The 12,974-nt window shown below is 39.4% G+C and overlaps 1 long non-coding RNA gene across 2 annotated transcripts; it reads right to left on the bottom strand.

Annotated features, from left to right (window-relative positions):
* Positions 1–3,862: 3,862 nt before the first annotated feature.
* LOC146462143 (uncharacterized) lies at positions 3,863–6,579 on the bottom strand. Of its 2 annotated transcripts, XR_014857223.1 has the most exons (4): positions 6,090–6,579; positions 5,406–5,479; positions 4,998–5,045; positions 3,863–4,378 (listed from the first exon to the last, which is right to left on the bottom strand). It is a non-coding gene; the product is annotated as an uncharacterized LOC146462143 (long non-coding RNA). The 2 variants fall into 2 exon arrangements; XR_014857222.1 differs by lacking the exon at positions 6,090–6,579 and having other exon boundaries at positions 5,406–5,651.
* Between the last annotated feature and the right edge of the window lie 6,395 nt (positions 6,580–12,974).

Here is a 12,974-nt window from a genome sequence, read left to right on the forward strand (position 1 = left end):
ATACTCCGCCAACTCGTATTAAAGAAGGGAGGATGAATGCGTCAGATGCTACCCACTATGCTAGGGTTTCTTTCCAAATTTCTTTGGATAGTTCTTCATCTTGCAAAATACCCTGTACCAACTCCTTTATGTGTACTACCATTGTTTCCTCCGGTAACAGTTCAAAACTAAATGGTGGGTGACCAACTACTTTTTTTTGGGGGGGGGGGGGAGGGGGGAGTACTTATTTGTATCTCTGTGTGTGCGTTACTAGTCCCCTTCGGCTGCGAACTCAGATCCGCACTTGATTGTTTGAAATAATCCTTAAAGGGGGTGCTGGTTAAACGTTATGATTTTTTCCGTTTTTTTAAGTTTACAATCTTTTAGGCTTCGTGTTTATTTTCTGTTCGATTCGATAGGGGAAATGCTGAACCACGTCAATCATCGGTAACATGAAACAAGCTGAAAGGAATTTTCGCACTATTAAAGTGATTCAGACACACTTTCACATACGATCGGCGAACCATATTTTATTTCACATATTACGTTATTTTGTGCTTTTATACTTCAATTTACTAACCACTTCAATTAGTGTGTTAGTATATTTTTATGATTTTATGATGTTTATAAAAAGAAAACAGGAGGGAGATTGGAAGACGTCTATATTTTAATGTAAGTAAAGTATTAATTTGATGTTAATGATTAGTATATGGACATCAATCAGTCTGCTGATAACCCACCGTTTATACTATCCATCTCTTATTTCGTCCTAAATGACATACCCTATCAATTTTATAACAAATTCCACCGGATTACCCCATTAAAAGTTCTTCCGATAGCTATTTGATAAAATTAAAAATATTTAATGAACCGGATGCTCCTACAGTGTGCAGTTTTCAGCGTCTTCTTCAAAAGATCCAATTAATCAACGTTCCGGATTAACTTGTATTGATGGCTTCGCAGGGTCGTAAATGAGTTTTCCTTCCTCTCCAAAGCTATCTTCACTCGTACTTTATTGCTCTTACTTTGAGGTGAATATGGGATTGCAGTTTTGCTCCTGATATATTCTGGGTGGGTTTAGAGCAGTTGCTGCTCTCGTAGCTCGCCATGCTTTGTCTCAGAAGGATGCGTGACTCGCTAAAATAAGTTAACCAAAAAAAAAAATTTAAACCCGATAATCCTATTTGACACCGATGTGGAAGCTTTCCGCCGGAGTCTGTTTATTGTCTGAAACGTTTACGTTTATTTGAGCAGGCAAGTCGTGGCCATTGTTCTTCTAGAAATTCCTTAACTACTGGTTTTCTTACAGAGCCGTCGCAATTCACCTACAGTGGTAGAAAAGTTTAGAGTTGTGGCAGCTAATATATATGTAGCCTGCGGCCTGAAAAACGCAAAAAAAAAAACACCTGTTCTGCCTGTCCTTCCCGTGCTCTCCTTAGTTTCCTGTCCTCTCAATGTTCTTCTTCTAGCAATTCTTGAACTGCTGGTTTTCAAAGCCGTCACAATTCTCCTTTCGGACACCAACTAAGGGGTAGAAAAATATATTCGTGGCAGCTAATACTATCCTTCCGATGCTCTACTTTCCCAACGGATCGTTTCGGTAAATTATCTGTTCGGAAGGCCCTTAATCCCTTACAATTTTCTAAAAATAATTTTCGCCTCGAACGTTGTGATATGGGAAATTTAAGGCCTGGTGTTTTCGGATTGATAAAAATGTCGTTTCGGGTACCGAAAAAAGGTCAGCTAAGATTTTCGGAAAGGTAATAAGACCTATGTTTTTTGGGAAATGGACAAAAATGCCCTGGTAATTTCGAAAAGACTCAAGTTCCCCTAGAGTGACCGAACAGATAAAAATATTATTGCTCAGCTTTAAATGAATCTACAGAGCTTTAAAGGCACTCCAGATAGCCGCCTAAAATAGCGTTTCAAAGGATCTGAGAGAAAACTCCCATTAGGTGCCCCTGAAGTAAGACTGTAGCTCCCGTATCCTGATAATGTGTGAAGTTCTTTGACCAGAGGTAGAGTTGTTATTGGCAAATTTTGTTCTCTCTTGCCTGTAATAATTGAATATACAGAAATGTCCATATAATGGACTCTCTGGAGTAACGGTTAACCGTATGTATACCGGATCCTTCCGGGAATAGTAAAGTACACACATATAAGGCCGTCAGTAATAATACGGAGCTTGGGGTCCTACAGAAGAGGTTCGATGACTTTGTATTTTCGATGGTACTTGTGGAATTTCTCACACAAGAAGAATGGCCACGACCGGCTGGGTCAACTACGTGGAAGCTCTTCAGACGACAATAGTACTCCGGCGGAAAAGCTTTCTACGTCGATGACAACTACGAATATTGGTTTTATAAGGTTTTTTCCTGTTAGCTATATTTTTAGCGAGTCACGCACCCTTTTAGGCGAGGCACGATGAGCTGCAAGAGGAACGAATGCTCTTAACCTAGCTACTCAGAATACATTAACGGAATCGCAAAACCAAAACCATTAGCGCAGTAGGATTTGGAGTGGGAAGAAAACTCAACAATTTTTTTTATTCTACCTCCGTATTTGCGGAATACCAACCACAAAAATAACAGCTTTTCCTGTAGTGGTTTGGGGTGATATCGTGTTGAGTAACCACAGGTAAATAATACTCAATAGCTTTCATTTTACGTCAGCAAACAGGTCTTCGAATTTCGTCTGAAGACATCATTGTTATCTTTTATTGCCCCTGACTAAAAAAATACAGGGATGGGCTGGCGGCCAGGCTATCGACTGACCGGTTACCTTCACTGATCTTAAAGCTTGTGCGTTTTCACGTCGCGTCGGGTAAGCGGACGGTACACAGCTATGCATAGCATGAATTTATTTCATTCCTTTGAGTTTGTGACCTCATGATCATACATATCTGGGTGGCCATGCATTGTACATCCTGTATTTTCGGAATTTACTGCAGTCGCTTGTTACTAATCCCATTTACAGTGCTTTTTCTCACCTTATTAGCAATAGACAAACTAAGGTCACAAGACAGCCACGTTTCATCGTAAACTGACACGTTTACGATGGCATGTGTGCTCCTAGCCTACGGCGGCCGACAGTGGCCATCGAAAGTAAAAACTCAAAATCAAAAGTCGATTTTTAAAGTCAAAATCAAATATCAAAAGTCGATTTACGAAATAAAAAGTCCAATTAAAAAGTAGATTGTTAAACTGGAAAGTCGAAAAAAAAATCGATTTTCGAATCGCACTTCTCACTTCTCAATTTCGACTTTCGAGTTTTCACTTTGACCACCCCTCCCCTCCCCTAAACTTTTTTCATAACAGAGCCGAAGACTGGGGCGAATGAACAGATGGTGCGCGGTAAGAACTTACTTTGCATTGCAAAAGAGCAATTAAATTCACGACTGACGTAGTACAAACCAAAATACGTCTTTACTTTCTGCTCAAATTCTAGTTGAAACACTCGTAGATAAATTGCTACAACTCAATAAAAGACCATAGATTATTTTGAAGTATTTGCAAAGGGATCTTGGAATCCGTTGGAGGTTTGTAGTTTGAGGACTTTGAGAGCTTTAATTAATGGTTTTACAACTCATAAGCTTAAGAAACTTCCTTTCTTTCCTTATTAATACGAAAGTGTCCATTGTTTAACTCCGTGTACTTCATAAATCTTGTGGCATAATCTTTGGTCTCTGTACATGTATTGTAAATAACTTAAATAAGCTTCCCCCCCCCCCCCCCTTACAAATAATGTATATTATATAACTTGCTTGTCACGCTGACATGTACAGTATCATGTTCTCTTGACAGTAATAATTATTATAGCTTGCAAAGCAGGCGTAAATTGAGAGAGAATGGATAAGGGAACAGCAAAAATTGGTTGCGGGGGGGGGGGGGGGGGGTGGGTTGGGGGTTGCTGGAGAATATAATAGTTATTGGAGGGGATGCCTGTAATACAGACTATGTTCTGTTCATTCTGCCTTTGCCGACAACACTCTGATTGGCTAAATTATCTGTGCAAGATGTATATGAAATAATTGAAGTGAGAACATCACTTCCGTACAGTGTGATCGAGGCCAAGCGGGTAGCTGCCCAGCTTCGACTAATGGCTGGTCAGCTTGACCGCTTGGCCGATCAAATTTTAGAACAAGTGAAGTTGTCAGCATAGGCAGTCGCACTTTGAATAAGAATTCATGAACAATCACACTTTGTAAAGAATTTTCAACATTTTAATAGGAAAGCATTTATTAGAAAATGACAGTTGTAATAAATCATGTAACAGAACTGCCATCACATGTTATTGTTCTCAGTCTTTAATCACTTTCTTCAATTTGTCATCTGCTTCTTCCTTGCCATATCCTAAGGGTATTTGCCAGTCAATTTCCTATTGAGTTTTCTTTAAATCTCTAAAATAAAAGAAAATAGTTTAATCAACCAGTAATTACTTAAAACATTTAGTCCCTAAAAAAACTTGTGGAGTCCCTATTGATATGGTTATAGAGAAAAACATTAGGTCAGGGGGTAATGGATATTCAAAGAATGTAAGCTTGTGGACAATGTTTGTAATATATAGATACTATTTAGTTTTATCTGTTTTTTCTGCAAGCTCTAGATGTGGACCTCACCCCCCTAAAGCCCTCTCCAAACCCCCTCTTCTAATATTAAGGTCTACTGTCACTGAACTGATGTGTGGTTATTGAACTCAATTGAGAGAAAAAAATGATAATAGTTAATAATAATTATTATTATCATATGTACCTGAAAAAAATACCATGCATGCATGCATAAATAAAGTTATATCCTATTTTGTTTTAGAGTGCTGATTATTAAGGGGACCCCACTCTCCCCTCTTGTCTATCTTATCAAGTGACATTATCCGTAAAACTACAGAATACAAGGCCCTTCAGTCCACCTCACTTGCATGTGGTAGAAGCTTGTGTAGAATGGGGCATATCACAATGGGAACTATTGTTATTCAGTGACATGCAAATAAGTGCCCTGCATTCTGTACTTGCTCCGTATTACCTCTTCCTGGATTCCCATAACTCTTCCAATTCAATGCCCTTTGAGCATCTATGGACAAATGCATAATATTACTTGTAAACAACCAATATACTATAAATTATTCATAGACTAACATAGGGAACCATCCAAGCATGCCCAAAGAACGTTTGAAATCTAGAAATATAACCTATATCAACTAACCGAAATAACAAAAAAAGAGAAGAAAGACGACAGATAAATATACAGCAAAAACCAAACAATAAATATATTTTTAGCGTGTCGACACGAACTGTGACCTTTATGTTTCTGTTTTTTTTTTTTCATGTTTCAGTTCTTTGATGGAGACACACTAAGTACGCATTATGCACCATTATTTGAGAATTAATGATAAAGTGACACATATTCGGCAACAAAACTCTGAAAACTTACCCATCAGGCGTTTTCTGTCAGAGTAATTTATCTAGGTCTCTGATATCCATGTTCAGAAAAGCATCTTCGCTTATCTGTTGGATCAAGTAAAATTAAAAATATGATAATCTCAACTCCGGATTTTTTATCCACTAATGTAATACCAAAAGAATAGAAAGCAGTAAAGAAAACAAAAATAACTCAATCGCTTAAAATATTTTATTTATATATTTTTGTTTTCGTTGGGGGGGGGGGGGGTGGGGGAAGGGAAGGGGGGTACTAACATTTTCTTACTCCAGCATCGATGCTTCCCTGTGTGTCAGGGTATATTTCAAAAAACTAGCCAATGTCCTTCAAATTCTACGCCTGAAGGCAAAGCTTTGGCCGTGGTGATTTCTTTTTTCTGTGAGAAAGCGCGCGGTGTACGCCAGTCAGGGGATGCCACGCTGGAGATATTAGGCGTGATCATGAACCACAATTAACTTCAAAAATAAGACAGAGCAATTGAAATACATATAAAATGAGCCGTTTAACTGAAAATGCATTAAATTATCCGAAACATTTACTCAGTCCACAAGCTACAATCGTCCATCTGCAGTTTTTAATAAAATGATGGTTCAATAACATCCGGTACGTGCACGAGCTTTGAGTTTTCAAAAGTACTGAATATTTACTTCAGCTTTTTAATATTAAGGTACGTCTCACCTCATTCAGTTGAAACAACTGTTTGATGTCCTTTTGCACAAATGAATGCTGCAGCTTTGTCCAAAGTGTGTGAGCCGTGAAGAGCGGGAAAGGGGAACACTCATGAATGCGCGCAGTTGAGGTGCTGGGCGAGGCTACCAAGTCTTCCGCTTTGATAGGGGAGGGGGGTGGAGGGGTGGTCAAAGTGGAAAGTGAGAAGTGAGAATTGCGTTTTTCAAAAAGCGATTTTCTGTTGTAATAGTTAGTTTTCGATTTTGGAAAATCGATTTTCAGTTTTGACTTTAAACTCCATAAATCGATTTTTGACTTTGACTTTCGCTTTGCAAATCGAATTTGGATGTTGGCTTTCCAATTTGAAAATCGACCTTTTAATTCGACTTTTTATTTCGTAAATCGACTTTTGAAATTTGATTTTGACTTTTCACTTTGAAAATCGACTTTTGATTTTGAGTTTTTACTTTCGATGGCCACTGTCGGCCACGGTACCTAGCCTCTTCCGTCGGATTGAAACGATAAAAAATCTTATCTCCGAAAGACGGATATTCGAGGTGTTTTATTGTTAGTGGGCATTTTTAAGCTGATTGGAAATATTGGTGACTTTAGCTGCGATTTCACAGTGACTCATGGGCTATTCATGCAGTTATGTAGACCGCGCGTAGGGTAAAAGATCTAATCAGCCAAAAATAAACATTAATACTGCAAGGCTGATCAGTCAGTATTTTTTGCTACTACACCGTGAGAGCCAACCAGCTCGAAACAGCTGCCCACGGTTGTCGCATTCTGTTGATTCTCGGTTTGGTCTCTATCATGTCGCTGTCGTGTTAAGGTTTCTACGCAGTCAGATCAGTCTTGCACTGAGTTACTTCAATTTTCCGGTACCCTTTTTTCAGATCTGACCTCTATAATTCATACCCATGTTCTAGATTCCATACCCGTCTCTGTAAAATCCAAACGCGTTTTCAGACTTTCAGACCAAACGGTTAAAATCTATACCCTGTTTTGGACGAAAACCGCTAAAAACACCATTCCCTTTGGCGCTGCACATACAGTGGAACCTCCTTACGGACACCTCTATCATACGGACACCTCTCTGTTACGGACGGTTCACTTGGCGCCGGAGTGACCAAAATCCATATAAATGCTACTTCCCTAAAACGGACACCTCTATAATACGGACACCTAGTCTATTACGGACAGTTCACTTGGTCCCTGAGTGACCGAAATCCATAATATAGCCTACTTCCCTAAAACGGACACCTCTATAATACGGACACTTATTCCTGTCTCCTTGGTGTCCGTAATAAAGAGGTTCGACTGTACCTACATACCTACTACTTGGAGAGTATCCCCCCACCCGGTTGCTATGACCAGACATGCAAATTCCCTCGGGCATCCTGAAGACACCTTTCAGACTGACATAGCATACGCTCTACTCTTATCGGGTCCTTATCGCAACACAATCACAAGTGAACTCAAAATCCTTGTCAAATCGCAGAAAAAAAATTGCCGGTACAGTATTTTGCGTATGATATGCTAAGTGGGTTAAATCACCGCAAAAATTACAGGGATTAATGACCCATTCACCCACCCGGCTGTGTTTTCGTCCCCGGCGGAACTGAAGCTATCAGACACTAGCTAGCTGATCTTTGTTACGGAAGTCTACATGGATATTTTACGACTTTTATTCCGCCAATGAAAGAATCTATTTTTTTCACTGACCTAAAAGCCGAATGGTATTTTAAGATGTGTTTAAATCTTCCGTCTTCCGTCTTCTTGTGTTCCGTTATCGCTGAAACGATTAAAATCGCTGATCCTTATCACTGAAGTGCGGATGTGTTGAAAACGTTCGGAAATGGAGACCTTGAAAGTGCTTATTAGCTTTACAGATACAGGTGTTAACGAACGCTTTTCTTATAGCGACAACACCGACTCCTTTAAACTCCAAGTACCAAAGTATGATACTCTACTCACAGTTTTCTCAGTACATCGTTTCATATGATATATTAGTTTGGGGAATTCATTTGAATATTAAGAGCCTTTTATCTATGGCGACCATTTCTTTCAATGCCATTGCCTACATTCTTGATCATGTGGTGATATTGTAGGGAGAAAGAGGTTAGTCACTACTGGGGCTTAGCGGAGGGTTAACCCTTGGATGTTCAAGCCAACTCGTATCCCCATCGTGCTACAAGGGGGTGCTTGCAACAACACCGGTCGAATGTAAAAAATTTTAGGACTTAAAGAAACCACAATGGCAACGCCAACGAAAACGTCGCTCGAAAATAGAAGTTCGCGTTACTTGTACTACTTCGGGATTATTACAATTCGTTCAACTTATACAATGTGGTCGAACTATCCAGTAACAGAACAGGTGGAAACGGCGTTCAAGTTGAGACAGAGATTGAAAATTTTACCGTCATGTGCTCACGTTCTCCACAAAACCTTGAATTTGGTCATTTCACGTTGTGGTTTGGCCGAGCAAGGTGGAGAAATGTACCAAAATTTATAACGCACGTGCGGGGCATTTGTTTTCTCAGTATATCCTATTCATAATTGCTTTGTGACGTTCTCGTTGCTGTCGCCGTAGTAGCTTCTTAAACTCCCTAATATTGTAGCGCAGCAACTCCTAAAACAGATCTTTTAAAGTTGTAATGTAACTAAGTCAGATAGCACTGACTAAGCCGTCAGCTGAAGCCCAACAAAAACTGCCAGCGATGGACTTGCGTGTTTTCATGTGGGCTGTGGAGTGATTATACTCCAAGTTACTTTACCGCCTGAGTCCCATATGAGACTGGCCTTGAACTTATAACAAGGCATTGGCCTGGAACATCCTCCTGACATTGTCGTTTGAAGGTGTACCTCAGTGCAGTGTTTTATTTGGGAGGTTAAACATAGCTTTGTGAACTATCTAATCATTATACAGTCGAAGGGGTATAACGAGGCTCCGGGTGGAATATCATCATCATTTCTTTGCTCTCTGAAGATAATGACAATTTTACAAATAGTACTGTTTAAATAAAAGAAATAAATTTACAGTTTAATTGTAATAATGTATTATTGGAGCCTGCATGAGGGCTAATTTAACTGGAAAGTTTTCTAGTTAGCCCCCAGCCTTTTAGTTTCGGCTTTTAATACGGGTGAAAAGAATATAATAGAGTTTAACTACTTGATTTAAGACGTAGAATATAAAACAAGACATGCGCTAATTATAACTGCTGTTGAGTGAGAAGGTGCGCTTTTAGATGCTTTGTGAAGAAAACGTATTTAAAGATTTCAGGTACTTAGGGAGATTTTTTCAGAGGTCAATTGCTATAAATGAACAGTGACTTCTTATTCAAAAACTGAACCAAACATGCTCTTAAGGACGGTACTTCCTAATACAAAAGGTATTTTTGCTCGGATAATGACCATACAGGAAAGACAAATCTTAGCAAAGGATATTGGAATCCAAAAAGAAAATTAGGAATGACAAGGAAGTTTCCGTGAAAATTAAGCATCGATGATTCTAAGAGGCTTTAAAATACAGTAACATCATAGCATGGAATGAAAAGGGTTCATGATTTTAGTTGGGGCTTGAAACTTCAGAAAAGCACATTTGAAGGAAAATTGTGTATTGGGCCAATACTGCAAGTGGATAAAAGGTAAATTTCACACGTAAAGCCATCGTCCTGGGTTAGATGGGGTTAGACGATGATACCGCCTTTGGTTAGTGCGAATCAGTTCTGCTCATCACCGGATAGTCTGAGACTGGGGTTCTTAAGGAAGGAAGGAAATTTACTGCTTCCTAATACAAAGATATTTTTGTGGTGTTTAACACTATGCGGAAAAGCAGAGTTAATTAGCCAATAAAAAATTTGAGTCAACCACACATTTTCAGTTATTTTCCATCATGAAGAAAGGAAGAGATTCATTTCTTTTTACCGGTTTGGTTTGGTGTGGAGTTGGGTCATAAATATTGCCTTCCGATCTGCAATTGGGTGTAGAACATAGACTGCTTCATCATTGAACGAAATAGAGAACAGACGTAATCAAAATATGTCATCATGCGATTTACCGCACTTCAGGCCTCGGTTGTTGTCAGTTAAAGACTGGATAACATTATTCTGCGGATAAAATGTACTTCAATCTTATCCACTGGATTGCGGTTTATTAAATGATCGCTGTATTAAGTAATCCAATTTTTGAACAACCGAGGCCAGGTCTGAAAACGCGGATATCAGTGGAAAACGACGCATTTGGGTCTGAAAAAGGGTCACGATTCCTTGGAGTACCTCACGGTTTGTAATACGGTCAACAGTAGTTCTTTAGTTTGTAGTTTGCGTATGAAACTTCCAACGTGTGACTATTCAAATGATAGCTATATTGAGCAGTTATATACAGTTGTGCTGTTAACATGTTTTCAGTTCTGTGATTGTCCATCAGCTCAGTTCAATCCAACTTTCGTGCCTTCCTGTTTGGAGCACTTTACCGCGTAATTTGTTTCACGGATTGGTCCTATATTTTGAGTCTGTGATTGAACTTTCCGATAATGCGGTGAACATTTCAAGGCTACAGAGCGTCAATTTACAGTGTTTCTGTTTATTATGCTGAACGACGTGCTTCTAACTTTTGCGTGTGACATTCAAATGAAAACCTACGGAGCAGTGCATTTTAGTGGTACATTCTGTATGCTATATTATGCGTTACGATAGGTGGTCTCTGCCAAGTGATAAAATCCTAAAGCGTGACCTCTCGTACAGTCTTTCCTGTGGTGTTGCTTATTCGGCTGTAAGATGCTTCCAAACTGCGACCCCATCAAAAGCTGGTGACCTTAAAGAAAACTGGCGTATTGTTTTCAAATTGTTTGCGACTCGACATTCGAGATTTCACCTCAGTTTTGCATTTGTCCACTATCAAAACGCTAGGGCTATGTAATAGTTTTAGATCGCGTGTTAGATAATTATTGGCATAGATTTACCAATACAATATAATCGTACAAATTAAAGCAATACCCCATTAGTAGAACGCGTGGGCTCCTCCCACTACTTATGATACGCTTAAGCTCCTCATGCAGATGGCTTTTTATCACATCATTATCAACGCGGGATACACTCAGCTAACGCGATAAACTCACTTGCGGATTGAAGTGTTTTGCACCGCACGCGATTGAAGTTTATTGGCTTAACTTTATACCTCCCCCTGTGGGTGTCAAGGCATAGATTCGACACCTTGTCTCAAGGAGCGTAAAAGGTATTGGTCAGCTGCTTTCGTTTGCATTGTCACCGCACTTAGGATCTTTGAGAGACGCGGATGTTCGCACAGACCGCATTTTGTAGCGTGACAAATAACACCACTAGAAGGCACTGCTAAATAGCTTTCATTTCAATGGTCTCGACTGGGGTTTTATTCACCAACTGGTTGCGCCTCACCTCACCCCCCCCCCCCCCCCCCGCTTCGTGCTCGATTCCAAAATGTGCAACATAACAAACAGCACCACAGGACGGTACTCGGCACAGTAGCTTTCATTTGAATGGTCACACATTAGAATTTCATCAACAGACTCAACAAATTAGGGTGATCTTACCCAGTATAATGAATTGTACCACAGGAAAGTACTCGGCTCATGCTCAGTAGCTTTTATTTCAATGGTCACACTTAATTGAAATTTCATCAACAGACCGTCACCAAATTAGAACCACCTTGCACAGCATAATAAACAGCATGCACCACGGGAAAGTACTGCTCAGTAGCTTTCATTTGAATGGTCACACTTCGAAATTTTATCAACAGACTCAATCAAATTAGTAGAACCACAGTTACACCGTATAATAAACTATCCAACAGGAAAGCACCGCTCAAAAGTTTAGATTTGAATGGTCACACTTCAAGATTTCATCCCCAGACTTTGCACCACATTAACTCTGGGAGACAAAGGGCTTAGAGTGCCATGCAGAAAAAATTCCAAAGTCATTTATGGAAAACTGGAAAACAAACAGCCCCGCGATAAAGTAGGGCTCAAAAGCATAATTTCAGTAGTCGTAAAATGGCTAAGATTTTTTTCTCCACTGCAGAATCTTATATCACAGTGAGAATGGCCACCGATCCTAGCTTCTCTTTCCTTAATGCGAATTGTCTCACATTAGGACTTCATCCCTGTGATGTGTGCAGAGTCCGGCACCGTACAAAAGTAGGAATCGCAGTAGTTCTAGGTAGGAATAGGATGGAATGCCTTTAGCTTTAAAGGAGAAGTATCATGGGGTGTTTGGTATCTTTTGTTAAAAATGATGAAATAAGACCTTCAATCAGCTGCCAAATAATTCTAGAAATTATGACGAGAGGAAAGAAATCAACTCAATTCTTGAAAGGAACAACTCGTGATCTGCTCCAGCGCATTTTGGAAACAAAAATGCGAGAACTTGAAAAACATTAGCCTAAGTTAACATTTTTCAAGTTTCAATCCATACCGGCCAATTCTGTGTCTGGCCAGAGACACTAATCGACACGGTTTTATTGCACTGGGGTGATAATTTATAATAAACTTGAGAATTATTTCTTTGTTTCTACTGACAGACAAACATTTTTGGGTTTTGAAATGACAGCAAATTTGCTTAATTCTTTCCCTTTAACTCGAATGTGATTCATTCAAACTTATGAGAAGAGGCATTGGTCTCAAACCGGAGCTTTCTGTGAATGTAACCGAACTCTATTTTTCTGATACTACTAAGTACTCAAAAGAAACCTTATACATTATATAATCTTCGAGATCATTTTCATTTTATTTGACACTTGTCAAACAAGTCAATACTTCGCAAAGCATCTTTAAACAATTGGCTCCTTGCCTTCAAATTTCCAACTACTTGAAGTGAATCTTCAACAGCATCGGGTTTCACTTCACGTACAATGAAA

This window comes from Pavona decussata, unplaced genomic scaffold, assembly GCF_977016875.1.
Source record: "Pavona decussata unplaced genomic scaffold, jaPavDecu1.1 SCAFFOLD_191, whole genome shotgun sequence".
NCBI lineage: Eukaryota > Metazoa > Cnidaria > Anthozoa > Scleractinia > Agariciidae > Pavona > Pavona decussata.